Source organism: Schistocerca serialis, chromosome 5, assembly GCF_023864345.2.
Source record: "Schistocerca serialis cubense isolate TAMUIC-IGC-003099 chromosome 5, iqSchSeri2.2, whole genome shotgun sequence".
Taxonomy (NCBI): Eukaryota; Metazoa; Arthropoda; class Insecta; order Orthoptera; family Acrididae; genus Schistocerca; species Schistocerca serialis.
The window spans coordinates 839,106,779-839,122,438 of record NC_064642.1 but is presented as its reverse complement, the minus strand read 5'-3'; the positions used below and the strand labels follow the sequence as shown (position 1 = coordinate 839,122,438).

The following is a 15,660-nucleotide window of genomic DNA, read 5'->3' as shown; positions in this document are numbered from 1 at the left end:
TTTGAACCTTAATGATCTGTTATGATTCTTTTCTTTCCTAAGCTAAGGTCAAAAATCTGTTTTGTCTGCAGAAGTGTGCAATATGAATATTACACAAAGTTGATAGGAACATCTCACATAAATCTCCTCAGTGGCTGTAGATTTCACAATCTTGCAGGAGTGGATATAAGGGGAGGTCGTGGCAATGGTGAAAACTACCACCCACTTCCCAAACAACATATTATACTGGGGTGCACTTAAGAAGGCAGCAGTGTGGTGCATTCTGTGCAGAAAGAGATGGGGAATGCTTTATGGTGCTGTCTGTGTGTTCTCTCTCTCTCTCTTTCTCTTTGTCCCACGACTCACATTTCAGCCACTTCCAACCCTCGTATCTGGCACAGGCCACTGTGTCTGCTTCTGACTCTGCCTAGTAGAATTTATGCGGTCGGAAAGCTATCGCTGTTGCTTTCTAATGTAATACTTGTCATGTTTCCTTTATGCCAGCCATTGTGAACATTAATGGCTAAGTAACCTCATCATACCTAAATGCCTTGTATCGTACACGCACCCCAAAATGCACACTACAGACAGATGTGGCAGAATGACACGATGTCTTTATATTTCATACTTCACCAATTTCCAAATGCACACATAACTTTTGGAGAAGGAGGTAGCATGGAAACAGAAGTGTGTCAAAAATGCCAAGTTCTTCCAGCAATGACAAGCTACATTTAATAAAGGACACTTTTCAGTTGCTCGTGCTAGGGTCTGCCCACAAGGACATGCTTTTGGTCTGATTGACAACATTCCAGCCGGGTAAAGCTGCACACCACTGGGTTGAACATACCAGCTGTCAACAGATCCGATACAACAACAACAGAAAGAATGACTTCCCGAACACAGTTGGAAATCACTGATAGAAACAGTATTCCCCTCATTCACATGTGTTTGCAGACCTCTGTTCAGTCATAATGTTTATTGAAATAATGATGGTGAGCACACACTCTGACAGAGTTCAACTTCGTTGTTACATGGTTGTTCAGCTTTTTCCTTCTTTCCTCCTCCCTTTTCTCTTCCCAAAATCTTTTCATTCTTTGACTGTGTTCCTGTTTCCTTTGATATGTACATATTTTCTCTGTTTTCTTCCTTCCCTTTACTTCAAGTTTTATGTTCATAATTTTGATTCTGAATTTGTCTCTTTCATTCATCATTTCCATTCTGATTCCTGCTCGTTTTGGCATTCTTCTATCTCTTTAAACCAACTGGTTTTTTTGATTAAGGCATTTACTACATCCTAAATCCCTTTGTGAATCTGTCGCTGTTCATTGTGTGTATGTGTCCACAGAATGTTAGTCGGTGTTTTCTGATTGTGACTGAATCTGCCTCTGTGTTCTTATAATTCTCTGGTTGATCTCTTCATCCATATGCCATCTCTGTGCACTGCTCCAAAAAATTTTCTGAGGATTTTGCATTGTATTCTTTCTGCTTTGTGGTGCCTGGTCCACAGATTGTGGTCATTTCTGATGCGAAGAGTGCTTCTGATACTATAACTGTATTATAGCGCATGTGTTTGCCTTGTACTGAAATGTTTCTTTTATTACAGTGTGTCCATGTCAGTTTGTACACTTTATGAAGTTCTTTTGTTTGTTCTATGTTTTCTTCCTTCTTTGATCCACCTATTTGTATTGTTACTATTATATTGAATAATTTAATATATTTTTGTGTGTTTATTATTGTTATTAAAATTGTAGATGTCTGTCGTATGCTAACAGCGAGGTTGCTAGCGAGTTGCATTTTTGAGGGAAGCTGGGTGAGGGGGGGCGGAAACAATAACAAACTGTCACTCCCCCCCCAAATAACCCAACCCTGGATGCCAATACATTTGCTCTGTATAGGTGTTTGTGTCCAGAAGTATGAGTCAATTTAGCAAAAAAAAGCAAAGGAAAGCTTCATGTTCTGGCCCACATAAAAACCAGATGACCAACCACAGTGTAATCCTCTGCAATGGCATCACTGAAAGCAGTATGGTGGGAGGGGAAGGGGGGGGGGGGGGGGGGGAGTCAGCACACCCTGTTCTGGTCACTGCCAGCTTTCTTGACCTCAGAGTCACTACGTCTCACTCCAACAGTTCCTCAATGGGCATCACAAGGCTTGGTGCACCTCGTTCCAGTCCTCCCACCAAGGAAAACCTCGGGCAGTACTACGGGTGAGTCGCAGCTGAGCAGCTGCCTTCCCCCTGTACCTGCAGTAGCTGCGAGAGGATATTTGTGTTACACATACGCTAAAACTGGTGTAGATGCCACAGGACACTCTTTGGAGTGTCACCTACAAGCACACGCTGCTACACACTTGACAGTGCTAGGTGGCCATGAGTTCTGGCTCAAAGTTCCTGCAACTGTGGTTGGAACTTCCCCAGTGTGACTCTCCCATTCTTTAATAGGGTATTTCAGTGTCCGGGGCACGTTCACATTGGACAACACTGTCCAGTACAGGCTGCTGTCTTCCACCCGTGCTCTCTTGCACTGAGCATTGCATCTTGCACAAGTGAGTCATAAGGACTCCCCTCTTCTGTATGTACACTAAAAAAGCAAAATTGTCTTTTCAGACGAAAAAGTAAAATTGTCTCATATCCACATTCTATCCTTAAAAGTATCCTTATGTCTGGGAGACGCAGATCCACCAAGCAGATCCCACCCAACGACCCGTAGCAAGACTGCAGCACAAGAGGCAGGAGTGCCATCTGTTCCCTTTGACGTTTCTGTCTTGCTTTGCCACCTATCAGTAAGTGACGAACCAGCTAAATCTGGACTTTGCTGCCACAAATCAAGAAGCAATGGCTCGGAGACAGCATGAGCTCATTGTCCAACTGACGGGTGGAAGCAACGCAACAGCAACAGCAACACCAACACCAGTCACACCACCAGTGAATATACTAGAGAGGCCCTCAATACCACCGCAGTAGTCCTCGAGCTGGAAGTGACAGCTCCGTGGAACAAAGATGGACCTTCGAAGCTGGTGGGTCCAAAATGCAATCAGCAGCAACATACACGAACAACTGAGCCTACTGACTCACACGGCAAATGCAGCGTGCTTTTACCAACACCAGTTCTGAGCATCGGTAATATGAGGGACCATACAAACAATTCTGCAGCACCTCAACTACACAACACTACCCCAGCCGCTACGCAGAACACTACACCGACTGGCTTCCCACTGGTCATAATACACAATTACACTTGCCCCGGCAAGCTAAAAAAGACATTTGTAGAATGTCACTCCCCACAATATACCAAACACAAAACTCACAAGGGACCATGTATCACTGTATGTATGCAACAAAACAGATTGCACAAATCTCCTGAAAATCGTCAAAGCTGGGGGAATTGAGTATCATAAATATAACACCCAAGGGGGGAAAACTCGAATGTACATCGTGAAAGGAGTTGACACCACAACCCTCAATGACATTCTTCATGGTATAATCACAGCTCTCAGCTGGGACTGTGAGAGCATGAGATGAATTCTTGGATTCGTGACACACAGATTGCAGCCAAACTATTTAGTGGAGTTCGATGACACAGCTTACTCCTGCAACTTTCTGACGCAGATGCTCCTGCTTCACATGGTCGTAGTAGAAATATACACACTTCCGTGTGTCCCCCAACAGTGCCACCACTGCCAGCAGTTTGGCCATGCGGCACCCGATGTGATCTGGCACACGGTGCCACAAATGCACTGGTAACCGTGTAGCACGACACTTTAAACTTGGTACAACTATCAAATGTACCAAATGTGGAGGGGTCCATGTGCAAACTACAGATGGTGTGCAGCATACAAAGAAGCTCTAAGGTGCAAAAGTGCCAAAGACAGACAAGTGGTAACCAGAACAGCTCCAAGACACTCCCCACCCCCCAACCAGTAAGGTGTGGAATCTCTTTTACTGGCATTGTCAGTGGAAGTGGATGAACTGAGGATGCACAGAGCTCCACAAACTCACGGCACACTCCCACAAAAACAGAACCACAACCCACACCCGCAATGCTAGAAACTGCCCCTGTACTGATGACAACACTGCCGGTCCCAGACAACACCAAGTTAACTCTGTCTAGGCCAGATTGTGACACTTGTGATATCACAGAAGACACACCCAAACTAGGGCAACCACAAACACACGAAATAAAACAGAGGTACCCAAAAAACAAAAGAGGGGACACTATCACACCACAACAAATACACCAGCAACAGACCAGACAAACATAGGAACACATTAAAAGGAACAATGTAACCGTAACTCACACTCTTGCCCCCCTCACCACAGCAATAACACAGGTGACCCCAGATGAAATACGAACCATGAATAACACACAAGCCAGCCCATCCAGTACACCAACATAAGGACCACCAGCCACCAACACCACCGCCAGCACCTTGGCTGACATAACAAACATTCTCACCACAATCAGAGGCATAGTGGAGACACTATACCCCACTCACATGGCTTAAGATCCTCTTGAGGCTCTTCATCGTAACACATGCACAAACTCATGACGGCTACACACAGCCAGTGCATGGCTGCTATACAAACTGCTATCACCACACTGCCCACACACTTCCATAGATAATACACCACAAAACACAAACAACAGTACTTTGACCTAGATGCTATTCTGGAATGCAGATGGGATTGGCAACAAAAGGGCAGAGCTAGCTGCATTTATGGAGGAGAAGGGAATCTGGAATGCTCTCATGAACGAAGCTGAGCTCCAGTCACACAAACAACTACTCTTCTCAAGATATTACATCTACTGTACTGACCACCTGAAGGCACAACTGTGGGTGGAACAGCAATCTTCATATATTGAGACAAAGAATACACAAATATTAAGATCCCTGAACCTGAAAGACTAGAAGCCACAGCTGTTAGGGTCAAGTCAATTGAGTGAACACTACATTGATATCGATATACAATTGATCTGGTAATATCATAACAAGCGATATCAGCACAATACTCAACATAGCATAGTGACTAATAGCCACTGGTGATGTTAATGCTAAACACTCTGCTTGGAACTAACAAAGATCAAACACCAATAGCAAAAAAACTATGCGAACATGCACTGCGCCCAAACTACATTACACTAGTGCCAGCTGAGGTGACACTTAAAACAGGGAACAGAGACTAAATGTGATAGACATTAGATGTGATAGGCTTTATAGTCACAATCAACATTGAAATTATACATGATTTGGCCTCATTAAACACCTGTAATACTTTACTCGCAAGAAACACAGCAGTATGATGAATCTCACAGGATACTGAGCTACAAGCGTGTGAATTGGGCATTGTTCAAGGAAATGCTTGAAAAGTCGTATCCCACTAATTCCCAAAATTACACAAAGCAGGAAACTTGTTGAAGCTGTCAAAGCCCTTACCACCGCAGTTCAGGATGCAATAGCAGGTACCATTACAGTACTTATACCACAAGAATGCTCAATGGCCCTGCTCCCAGAAATACAGGGGCCAATGTCAATGAGAGATCATCTCGGGAGATACTGGATGTACAAACAGCATATTAGCATTCTCCAGGGGATCATACAGGCTAAATTAAAACTTTTAAAACCACAAACTGGGACAATAGACTCGCAGGGCTGCACACCACATGACCTGGAGTGTGGCAAATAGCTGTCCACTCCACCAAGAAGAAATACTACACACCAAGTTTACAAATACCTTACAGACCAGCATACTCCATGGAGGGGAAGCATGAGCTGATGACCAGAACACTAGCAACATCATTCACACTGAATCTGGCTCCTTCCAATCCAGCACTGCTACTTGAAATGGACCAGGAGGTTACATGGCCTGTAACCCAGCCCAAGTGCAATGTAACAATACATACTGCTACACATGAAATTACACAGGTTATTAAGCACAAAACAACTAGAAAAGCTCCTGGTCCCAATCACTTTCAAAACCATGTCACCCAGGAGTTCACGAATAAAGCTATAGAGCATCTCGCACATATGATGAATACCATTCTACAACATCAACACTTCCCTGTCCTGATGTTCAGGAAGCCAGGGAAATACCACTCCCTACCACAAAATTATGGAGCCATCAGCCTGCTGAGCTCCCTAAATAAGATTGTTGAGAAGATGATTCTCAAACATCTTACTATGCACTGCAACACCAATGACTCGCTGAGACTGGAGCAATTTGGATTCAGCAATCACCACTCCACAACACAACAACTCCTCCGTGTAGTAGAACATATTACACACACCCCCAACACCATAAAGCTAAAGGAGCACTGTTCCTGGTCTTCAGTCATTTACGGAACAATCATCTCATTCGCAAACTCTGCACTGCTAGTCTCTCCGACGAGCTCGTACACCTTACACACTCATATCTCACTCACAGAAGCTTCAACACCGACATTCAGGGCAAACAGTCAACACAACACAGTATACAAGTGAGAGTACTCCAAGGCAGCATCCAAGGGCCCCTCTTGTCTAATCTCTACGTCAATGACTTTCCAACTGAACAAAACACAATGGCAACCATCTACGCAGATGACACTACCATCCTAGTGCAAGACTGGAAACCATCAGGCATAATTCGCAACTGCAAACAAAACTGCCTAGCTGGAACGACAGTGTGTTAAAGCAAATGCTGACAAGTGTGAAGCAGTTCTGTTCACTGACAAACCATAACAACTGCACAATCATTAAGTGTTCTGGCATACCCACAAGCACTGGAATGAAAATTAAGATCGCAAGAGCAAAGAAGGCAGTGAACACACCGTCAGCGAATAGCCCACTGGCAAGGACCACACCACAATGGGAGCAGGCCCCTAGACAAAGAGAATACAAGTGCCACTCCTGCCAGCCTCGGCCACTCAGTATTTGGACAGGATTAGGACAGTATACGGACAGGCCTAGCGCAGAATGCTACAATAACAGTTATTAGTGATCCACAAGCTGTGTGTCAAACTTGCACGAACATTGTATATAGCAAAGGACTCGGATTTATACTGCATGTCGCCTATTGCTTGCGACACCATTGTAAATTCCAGGTCAAGCATTGTCAAGCTTCTTATTTGTAATAAAAACTATTAATGTTGTTTGCTTGAATTGTTGTATAGCATTTTGAGAATGCAGCATCCTTTAGGCACCCTATATGAGATGAGTGGGTAGGACCCCACATTAAGACTGCAGACAAATAACACTACACACACGCCCAATATGTTTCAGTGTGAAAGTCAAATACTTCAGTGACAGGCCAACTGAGCAAATGCAAGGCTCAAACAGTGTTACTCTAAGCTCAACAGGTAAAGCACACTGAATAGGAGGATACCGAGGTCCGTGTATATGATACTGATTAGACCCATGATGATACATGCAGCTGCAGTCTGGGGTTACGTGGCTCTGACCGCCTGTGCCGCCTACAGGTGATACACAACGAAGTGCACCACAGTCCACACACACTGTCGACCTTCACAGAGAATACTGCCTTGAGACTCACACACAGATATTCAAAAAACAACCACACTACTGTACAGGAACTTGAGACACTCTGACAATCACTTCATTCTTAACCTGGGAAACTACGACCACAACCACGGGTGAAAACACAACTGCTGAAAAACACTTCTATCTAGGGACAATTAATCACCTGTGGACAGACAGACAAAATAAACACTGGTGAATCCCTGCATTACAGCAAAACTAAATGGCATTGCCAGCTGCAAATATCTAGCTGACCAACTGGCAATACGGGAAAGCAGTATTGCACACTAAACATAAACATATCCAACCAAACCTCTTTATGGCCAATTGACCACTCGTATAATGACCTTGGCATGTTACAAGTACAGATGCTGCAGGTGGCCCAGGAGAAACTCAGGTGCACAGCCCAGGAGTACCCCTCCTCAATAGGACTGACACCCGTAAAGAGCTTAGGGCTAAGAAAACTGTTTTATATTCAGGTGCAACACCCTTTTAACATCTCCCAGCCGAAATTAGGAGCAATCTGGAAATCCCCAAATATTCAAATTTAAAGTAAAAAATGTTTTATTAGCCAGTCCACCAATAATTTACCTGGATATGTGAATTTACCTACCTGTCCCACCTCAGATACACAACGCACAAACACTTTCTAACAGAAAACCATATTTAGCCATGCAACATATTCTCTAGGAGCAGACAGGAATGGTAGATGGTTTACTCCACAGAGGGAAGCTGGCAGCAGCTTTGGAATGCCTTTTGAAGTGGTGATTCCATCATAATAATAGCCTATGTGCAGGTACGGTTGGTTCTCCACGGAACAGAAACTACTGTACTGGTCCCAACGTGGCATTGACAGCATAAAGGACATTGCACAGGAAGGAAGTATATGAATTTATCAGAATAAGTTTAGATGACAGTGTCCTGTGTAGAATTAAATGCCCATTTAGCATGAAGTATTAAATCAAAATAGTGGCAGAGCAGTTTAAGTAGCAGAGCATTGGCTTTTTTCAAGTAGTTGCTTCTCTGTATATTTATAAAAATAAAATGATGTAGAACTGATCCCCTTGAATAATGATTAATGTGAGCAGATTAGTAGTAGATGAAAATGGTTGTTAGTAGTTCAGTGGCACTTCTCACTTACTCGTTTTACACCCCTGAAGGCTCTCATCGGTGATGGAGCTGTTGGAATATTACATGTGAATGAATGGCTGAACTCGATAATTTTCAAGGTATTCAATATTCTTGTACAGTGCATTCAAAACAAAGTTATATAAAAATGAAGAGGGATGTGTACTTCATAAACTGGCTTGACAACAAGTACACAACGAAGCAGTGTGATGTAGCTTACTCAAGGACCTCAGTTTCGCAGGAGACCCTGAGGCAACAAGTACACGCATCATGTTTGTCCACTGTTTTTTATTGCCTGTGCTCGAGCACAGTATGAAATGTATTAATTTCCTTCTCCAATCTGTGGCTGCTTCCCATCTCTAATTAATTTGTCGTTAACAGGATGTTAATTGTAATATTCCCTTTAATGAACTCATTTTCAGCAAATTGCTAAGCTGGTAATCTTCCTTTTTGTATTGAATAATAATAGTAACTCTGACATTTACATGAAGAGGCATACCAGCAGCAGCAGTTAGCTGTCTTTTAAACTTCATTTGATGCATCCAGAACATTGGAGATATACTGCAACGTCAGTAGGACATATTTACTGAGAAAAATCATACACGACACACTTGCCTCCACTGAATGCATCCACACCCATTAATGTACAGGCAAAAATCCACAAAACCTAACATTCTAGAAGTGGAACAAAATGAATAATATTTTTCAAATACAGTGCTTAAAAAAGTTTCACACTGCCCCCACAGCTTGCATACTTTGTTTTTAACCCATTTGTAGGCACATTTTTTGTAGCAGCCCTGTAAAGTTAATTGTTTTGGTATCATTTTAGAAGTTTCAACTAAATTTAATTTTTGATTATTTTATTTTTGTGATTTAGGAGCAAAAAACTATAGTAGTAAGTATACTTCCCACTGTCTTTAGTAAGCTGTTATGAGTTACTACTACATGTGAAAAAAAGGAATTTTCTGTTTTTATTTGACTATCTATTTTACAATCCTAGAAACTTCATTTAACACTGCTTAAAGAAACAAGCTGAGACAAGTCACAATAGCATATATTGCAGAATGAAACAATGTGTTCTGTTGTAACAAGTGACAACAGCACTGATGTCATGACAAACAGACACCAGTTGTTTAGCATATTATCACAAAAGGTCAACCACATCCAGAGGAGGTACAACATTTTCCCAAGAGCATAGTAAAACAACTAAATTAGTGGTAAGTATGGTCAGTTGGTGGTAAGTATCTTTTCTGCAGTCCAAAAAAGAAATTAATTTTGTGGTAAGTATATTCCCCTTGTATCACGGAAAAATTACTTTGGTAGTAAGCATACTTCCCAGTGGCCTTCAAAACAACATTATTTGGTGGCACGTATATTTGCAACTGCTTCTGAAAGGAACAAGTGACATTTAATGACAATTAAAAGCTACATTTCATAACAGACAGAAAGTTCAGCTGGTGCAGCAAACTAACATCAGGTGCCAGGTGCATACAGAGCTCGTATGATGTGTTCTCAGGAATACAGTAAAGAAATACAGTTGATGGGAAGTACACTTCCCACATCCTGTGAAATGGTTAAATCAGGAACTTCTCTCAAAATATATCGAGCGAGGTGGCACAGTGGTGAGCTCACTGGACTCACATTCAGGGCAACTAACAGTTAAAGTCCATGCATTACTCTCCTGTGGCAACCTGTTCATCTCAGAGTAGCCCTTTCAACCTGAGACAATGTAGGTCGAATGAATGACGATACAGCTACAGTAGTTTGGTGCGTGTGGTAAACTTATCAGTTAAGCTTTACCACGTAGTCATTGCTATGCGTCAGGCTCTCCATCCATATTTATACTAGAGAGCCTTTTTCACGTGCGTCGTCTGGTTTGAATTGATTGCTTATTTTTCTTTGATCTGATAAGTGCCGTTCTCTTTGTTATAGGTGTTTCCGTCACTCTAAGCTCAAAACGCATTATCATACTGTGCGATGCATTGTTTGTCGCATTCTGATTATGCGTGTTTACGGCCTGTCGCCGCTCGCGGGATGGCTTGCTTTTGCGCACGCTACTGCCGCTTACAATTAAAAAAAAAAAAAAAAAAAAGAGAGAGGAATCATGTCATCAGTGAAACAATGGCAAGAGACTGCTATTTGTTGTTACTTACACTGCTGGTTTCTTTGATAATGATCAACAAGAACCATATAATAGACTGCATATGATAGATGTTCCAAACGAAAGTTAAGCGAAAAATTTTCTCCGTTTGAAAATTTTTGCAGACGCCTCTTTAGTGCATTACATTCTGCACAGAAATTAGAGCCATCTTAGGTTTAAAAATCTAGTCAGTTGCCGTGCTTCACTTCTGACTGTATCACTATTCAGCATAGGAATAATACGAATATAAACATGACATGATATATATATTCTTCCGCGTTTGCTGTTGTCTCACTCTAGTTTCATAGTTTATTAGGAAGACAGGATTTAAATGAGATAGCAGGAAACATGTAGGAATACATGGCAAAATGTTTACATTCGAATTATTCTTATGGTGAAGAGAATACTGGACGTGATTCACAATTCATAAAAGTTGCTATTAACAACCATCTCTTGTCACAGGTAGGACAAAAATTCAGAACGTAGACTTGGCCATATTGACAAACATCCCAAACAGTCTTCCAGTCGGATTTTCATAGTACATTGAAAGGCTGCAACATTCAGAGATGAAGAATACGGAATTTGTATTTACTTCGTTGGATAAAGTATGGAAATGCAGTGGTTGAACCTTGGGGCAGAGAAAAAAGCTCGTCTTCCACCCCCACCCCTGTTTTTTTTTTAGTTTGTTTACTGACGCATAGGTTTTGGCGCCAGTATTTATCTTTGTGCCTGCAAAGCATGCCTGTGTAGTGCTACATATATTCGACGGCAGAAGTTAGTTGTGGCAGCACCTACCAACATTTTTCAGAACTTCCGCTTACTTTGGACTTGATTCTAAGCCGCAGGCAGTGTTTTGGATTACAAAAACTGGAAAAAAGTGCAGCTTAGATTCGAGTAAACACAATTATGTCTTTTGTGAATCTCGGGAAGCATACTTGCCAACCACTTAGTGGTTTTACAAAGCTTTTGGGAATATATATTACCATCTGTAGATGTACCTGGTATCTTGTGATAGTACACTGTACCAGATGCATAAAAATTGCTACAACAAACAGTTTTTGTTTATTGTCAGATCACTACTATCGTCACTTGTGTAGTTGGAAAAAAAAATTGCCTCATTTTCACAGAGGAAAATAGCAGCTCACAAAAGGGCTCTAGGAGAAATACACTACCACTACAGTTTTTGTACTAAACCACAAAAATAAAATTACAAAAATAAATAAATAAACAAACTGATCACATGTCCAATATAACATCAAAAAATTTGACGTTGCAAAGGGATTAAAGCGTTAATGCTTAAAGACTGCCCAGGCATTGTTACTTTACAGTAAGAATGCTTGTCAGCATGGAAAGTTACCACACAATTGGCAAACGCTACAGCGACATCAAATGAACATTCCACAGCCTTTGCAGTAACAAAATGTTAAAAATCAGCACTACAGAGATTGCTCAGAGCCAACAACAACTGATGACTGCTAACTTCAAATTATAGCTGCCAGGTAATACCTCGGGAACTTACTGTAACTGCACTGTGACTTTTTTTGCAGATAATGGGGAGAGCTGTGTTGACTCACACGGTACACAACCATCTCGACACATTCAGTGGGGTCTCTAGGTGTCCATTATGTACTACAGTACAAACCCCCGAGGAATGTAGTGCACAAAGAATCGTGGTGTACATGGAAACCGGTGGATGGCAAGCGACAATCTTTTTAAGGAGCACTAGTGAGAAAATTTAGAGAAATGGCTGTTGACGCTGACTGCAGAACAATCTACTGCGACTAATAGGCATTTAGACAAGTCATTTTGCCCTCACTCTGTTTGTGGTGCAACAGGAAAGGAAATTACTAGTGGTGATACAGGGTGTCCTCCAGCGGAACTTGGATCAGTGGTATTGTATTCCTTTCACAATAAGTGAAGCATTTCTTTGATACCTGATGATCCTTGTAGAAGGGTGCGGAAATGGCCAGGTACCAATGCATGTCTCAAGTGTGAAGACCCACAGATTCAGCACATAGTTGAGTCAGTCTGGTTTTGGTCTGGTGTCACCTATGGATATCAAATGCCTCTAACAACTAGTAAGTATAATTTGAGAGCTGTGCAGTATCAGAACTGAATCCTCCAACCTACTGTCTAGCCAACATAATGTCAAAATTTCAGCAATGGGTCTCTCGACTAATAGCGCACTATGGCATAGGTCCTGTTCTTAGCATGCATTTATTGTAATTTCCTGCTAATGCAAAGTCCTAAGCAATTGGAAAAAAGCACGGTAATTCCTGTATATAAGAAGAGTAAAAAAATGGACCCACAACATTACAATCCAATATCCTTAACAATGGTTTGCTGCAGAATTCTTGAATGTATTTTCACTTTGATTTCCACGAGACAGAAAAGCTTCTGTTCACAAATCAGCACAGATTTAGAAATCATCGTTCGTGTGAAACTCGACTTGCTCCTTTCTCACAAGATATCCTGCAAATCAGCGATGAAGGGAACAGGCAGATTCCACATTGCTGTTTCCAGAAAGTGTTTGCCACAGTGCGCCACTGCAGACTGTTGATGAAGGTCTGAAATTACAGATTAGGTTTCAAGATATGTGAATGGCTCGAGATGACTTCTTGTGTAGTAGAAGCCAGAATGTCGTCCTTGATGGTGAGTGTTCATCAGAGGCAGGGGTATTGGGGTTATTCTCAGGAGTGCTCCGGGGAAGTATGATAGGATCACTCTCATTCTCTATACAGGGTGTTACAAAAAGGTACGGCCAAACTTTCAGGAAACATTCCTCACACACAAATAAAGAAAATACGTTATGTGGACATGTGTCTGGAAATGCTTAATTTCCATGTTAGAGCTCATTTTAGTTTCGTCAGTATGTACTGTACTTCCTCGATTCACCGCCAGTTGGCCCAATTGAAGGAAGGTAATGTTGACTTCGGTGCTTGTGTTGACATGCGACTCATTGCTCTACAGTAACAGCATCAAGCACATCAATACGTAGCATCAACAGGTTAGTGTTTGTCAGGAACGTGGTTTTGCAGTCAGTGCAATGTTTACAAATGCAGAGTTGGCAGATGCCCATTTGATGTATGGATTAGCACTGGGCAATAGCCATGGCGCGGTACGTTTGTATCGAGACAAATTTCCAGAACGAAGGTGTCCCGACAGGAAGACGTTCGAAGAAATTGATCGGCATCTTATGGAGCACGGAACATTCCAGCCTATGACTAAGCGACTGGGAAGACCTAGAACGACAAGGACACCTGAATGGACGAGGCAATTCTTCATGCAGTTGACGATAACCCTAATGTCAGTGTCAGAGAAGTTACTGCTGTACAAGATAACATTGACCACGTCACTGTATGGAGAGTGCTACGGGAGAACCAGTTGTTTCCATACCATGTACAGCGTGTGCAGGCACTATCAGCAGCTGATTGGCCTCCACGGGTACACTTGTGCGAATGGTTCTCCAACATTGTGTCAATCCTCATTTCAGTGCAAATGTTCTCTTTATGGATGAGGTTTCATTCCAACGTGATCAAATTGTAAATTTTCACAGTCAACTTGAGTGGGCTGACGAGAATCTGCACGCAATTGTGCAATCACGTCATCGACACATATTTTCTGTGAACGTTTGGGCAGGCATTGTTGGTGATGTCTTGATTGGGCCCCATGTTCTTCCACCTACACTCTATGGAGCATGTTATCATGATTTCATACCTGTGCTGCTAGAACATGTGCCTTTACAAGTACAACACAACATGTGGTTCATGCACGATGGAGCTCCTGCACATTTCAGTCGAAGTGTTCGTACGCTTCTAAACAACAGATTCAGTGACCGACGGATTGGTAGAGGCCGACCAATAGCATGGCCTCCACACACTCCCAACCTCAACCCTCTTGACTTTCATTTATGGGGGCATTTGAATACTCTTGTCTACGCAACCCTGGTACCAAATGTAGAGACTCTTCATGCTCATATTGTGGACGGCTGTGATACAATACGCCATTCTCCAGGGCTGCATCAGCGCATCAGGGATTCCATGCGACGGAGGGTGGATGCATGTATCCTCACTAATGGAAGACATTTTGAACATTTCCTGTAACAAAGTGTTTGAAGTCATGCTAGTACATTCTGTTGCTGTGTGTTTCCATTCCATGATTAATGTGATTTGAAGAAAAGTAATAAAATAAGCTCTAACATGGAAAGTAAGCGTTTTCGGACACATGACCACATAACATATTTTCTTTCTTTGTGTGTGAGGAATGTTTCCTGAAAGTTTGGCTGTACCTTTTTGTAATATCCTGTTTAGACTGGTGGTCCAAAACATTATGACCTGCTTAATAGCTTGTTTGTCCATCTTTGGGACAAAATACATAACTGATTCTGCATATCAGGGATCAGACAGCTTGTTGTTAGGTTTGAGGAGGTATGAAACATTAGATGTCTACACACAGGTCTTGTAATTCACGTAAATAACATATCACTGATTTGCATACGTGGTAATGATGCTTGATAGCGATCCAGATGGGTTCTTTAGGTTTACATCAGGCAAATTTGGCCACCAAGACATCAACATGAAGTCACTATAATGCTTTTCAAACCTCTGTAGCATGATTCTGGCTCTGAGACACAGACATTTACACTGCTGAAAGATTACATCGCTGTCGGGGAAGACATCAAGCATGAAGGGACATAGGTGATTCACAGCTGTCAGCATGTCTTCGATTACTACATGCAAGTGCAGGAGAATGTCTCCCAAGCATAATGCTGCTCCCACCAGCCAGCATCCATGGTGTGCTGCACATTTGGAGCTGCCATTCACCTCAATGATGGTTTTTGTGGAGACACCTACCAACCTAGTGTAGCAAAAATGGGATTCACCCAAAGAGCCAACATTTCCATT

At 42.2% G+C, this 15,660-nt stretch overlaps 1 protein-coding gene across 4 annotated transcripts in view; it reads right to left on the bottom strand.

The window, feature by feature from the left end:
• LOC126480969 (molybdenum cofactor biosynthesis protein 1-like) overlaps window positions 1-15,660 on the bottom strand; it is a 343,445-nt gene that overhangs the window by 136,009 nt on the left and 191,776 nt on the right. The window lies entirely within an intron of this gene.